Source organism: Marmota flaviventris, chromosome 1 (assembly GCF_047511675.1).
Source record: "Marmota flaviventris isolate mMarFla1 chromosome 1, mMarFla1.hap1, whole genome shotgun sequence".
Taxonomy (NCBI): Eukaryota; Metazoa; Chordata; class Mammalia; order Rodentia; family Sciuridae; genus Marmota; species Marmota flaviventris.
Window position 1 is genome coordinate 214084141 of NC_092498.1, and position 3380 is coordinate 214087520.

Below are 3380 nucleotides of genomic sequence, written 5' to 3' on the forward strand. Positions count from 1 at the left end.
CCATGCTCACCACCACCATGGATGTCACACACATGCCTTGATGCTCAGCTCCCATGACTGACACTGTGCAGTGCTCTCCCCTCTGGGCAGCCACACTGCATGTTGGTCCTTCCTCCATCCTCACCTCCCTCAGCAGTTACCTATTTACACTGCCTCAGGTGGTCGTGACTAAGGAGAGTGGATTCCACATGGCTGGTACCCAGGGGCCTCCCACCTCATCTTTAGGGCTGACATTTGTGCATGCTCAGCTAGGGATTTCCTAAGACACAACCAGGGTGAGAAGAAACACAGGATGGGGCCCACCTGACTAGAGCCATCAAGCTGAAAGGCTGGAGGCAGAGGTTGCTCATTGACTATTGTGTGACCTTGGAGGCTCAATGCACAGAAGTCCTGACTGGCCAATAGGTGAGCATATTACAGTCTCTACGAACTTGCTAATATTAATGGTGGAAGAAAAATGTTAGAAAATTAACATTAATTAAAGTTTTGCACCAACTTTTAGCAAAAAGGAAGTTTATCTGTACTATTGATTTTTAATTGTTTTTTTTTAAATAATACTTTCTTAAGACCACTTTCATTATAGTAAATTTAAATTACAAAAAAAAAGTTGACATTATTACCATTATCATTTGCATAGCTTAGTGGCATTAAATATAGACATAGTGGTTCAACAATCACTATCATGTACTCCAACATTCTTTATCTAACCAAAGTGAAACCATGTCCCCAGTGTGAAAAGAACCAAACATCCCTTCTCAACATGAGTTCCAACCACTTTACTATAAAACTTGGTGAGAAATTAGCACAAGGTGCATAATGACAGGATCAGGTATTTAGCTTTGCTGCATTTTCAAACATGCATTGCAACCAGTCACCATGAGTGCTGAGATTTGCTGTGCAGCCTCCTCAGGGCACTCTTAATATCCCTGTTCCTCAGGCTGTAGATGAAGGATTCAGCATGGGAGTGACCACAGTGTACATCAGAGAGGCCACTGCACCCTTTCTAGGAGAATGTGATACAGATGATCCAAAGTACACTCCAAAGGCTGTTCCTAAAAATAAGCAAACAACTTCCAGGTGAGACCCACAGGTGGAGAAGGCTTTGTACTTCCCACCTGAGGATGGAATCCTTAGAATGAAGGAAATACTTTTTTAGTAAGAGAAAAAGATCCCTGCAATGGGGAAAAGGCCATAGATGACAATAAGAATGTATTTGACAATGATATTAGAGTAGGTGTCCGAACAGGAAAGATTCAGAAGTTGAGAAGGTTCACAAAAGAAACAAGAAATTTCCATATTCTTGAAGCTGGTAATTTTTAAGATCATCAAATTGTGCCACTGGAAGTCCAAAAGACTCAGCAAAAATGACACCAAAACTAAGAAGCCACAGAGACGAGGATTCATAATGACTGGATAATGTAGGGGGTGACAGATGGCCACAAACCTGTCATAGGCCATCACAGTCAGAAGCATATAATCCATACAGACAAAAATGGCAAAAAAGGACATCTGTGTCAGACAGCCCACATAGGAGATGACATCATTGTGAGTCTGACTATTTACAATCATGTTAGGGACTGTGGTGGAGATGAAACCAATGTCAGCCAAGGACAGGTTGGAGAGGAAGAAGTACATGGGGGTGTGGAGGTGGGGGTCAGAGCTGACAACCAGAATGATGAGCAGGTTCCCAAGCACTGTGACCAGGTACATGGATAGGAACAGTCCAAAGAGGATGGGTTGCAGGTCTGGATCCTCTGAGAAGCTCATGAGTAGGAATTCAGTGACATGGGTTAAATTTTTTGTGTTGTATGTTGCTTGGACATCATTTGGAAAGAAAAGAGGGTGTTAAAAAAAAGAAAAAAGAAATACATTAAACAGGCACCCCTCATCTGGAAACATTTGAATCCAACTATGCACAAGCAAGATGCTCACACATGAGGTCCACATACCTTCAACATTAATTCTCAATAGTGAATCACCTGGTCTCTAGATACACTTTCATTATTACTTTCTCCATCATTCACCCATCTTTCCATACACATTTTGGAGACATTAAACTGAGCAATGTTAGAAGTCCAGGAGAATAGGAGAGAAGGAGTTCATGATCACAATAAAATACAACTTACTCTTTAAAGAAAAATTAGGGAATAAATAATGACCTTTCTATAAAGGAAATTAAGAGGCGGTTTGATACACCTCATTTTTCTCTCAAGACTTTAGTCAAAGTCTGTTGACAAGATATTTAAGACTATGTTAGAACAGCATGTCCAGACAACTAGATCAATGGTGATGGATCAAAACCAGAAAGCTGTATGTGCCCATTTTCTGCAAGGGTTCTCATCACTCTTTGATCTTTTCATTTGCCACTTGTATGGATTTAAGTCTTCTCTTCAAAAATTATGTAACATAAAATAAAAATCCTTGTTTGGGTGAACTTCAAATTTTGATAAGTATGATTGAGTCAGTGCACATAATCAATCATAGCATTGACCACAAATGTGGCATTAGTGTATACTGTACCTGTCAATGATTTTTAAATCATAGACTTTTAAAAATCTCCTTTGAATCACTTTATTATGTTCAGGTTTATTGTATCAACCCAGATAATAAAAGCTAAATGTCTGTTGTAGGAAATAGCCCTTAACTCTTTCTTTTTTCTTGATTCTGAATGCCATCTGGCCTGATAAAACTGCTTCATGGTTTTGGGATCTCAACCCATCAAGTTCATTTTTTATGATCTAAGCACCAAGGAAAGCCCTGAAGCTCTGGTTTAATTTCCATACTTTTTCTTCTTCTTCATGGATTTTCTGGTCAGTCATTGATAACAAATTCATTTCAATTATATTATTTATATAACAATTGCACTTCTGTTCATTATTTATCATTACTCTTTGTGATTGAACTGCATATAGTACAATATACAGCATAATAAGGAATAATATAACAACTTCTTAGAAATTTTATCATTTGTACAATGAGGTAATAATTACCTACCTTGCATGGTTATGCAAGGATTTTTTTTAACAAACCTTTCACATTGCATAACTTGTACTTCTCTCCCATTATTTAGTCTATTTGTGCATATTTTAGAATATCCATACTCAGTGATGTCAGACCAACACCAATTTTATCAGCATATCTACATGTAAAGTTCTTCTCTTATACCACACCTGAAATCCAATGTCTAAAAATATCCTGGCATGTGGACATGCTTCATGAATATTACCTACTCTTATTGTCCATAATACCCATTACCTGTATTGAAACTTGAATCTGATAATACTTGTGGAAGAACTAACATCAGAGAGATGTATGAATCATTACCTTAGAAATTTGAGTCTTAGAATCTCTGCCTTTTTCCATTATCTCGCAAACCTGTC

The 3380-nt window shown here is 38.2% G+C and overlaps 1 pseudogene; it reads right to left on the minus strand.

Annotated features, from left to right (window-relative positions):
- Positions 1 to 871: 871 nt before the first annotated feature.
- Positions 872 to 3001, minus strand: LOC114107500 (olfactory receptor 7E24-like; annotated as a pseudogene).
- Positions 3002 to 3380: the final 379 nt, after the last annotated feature.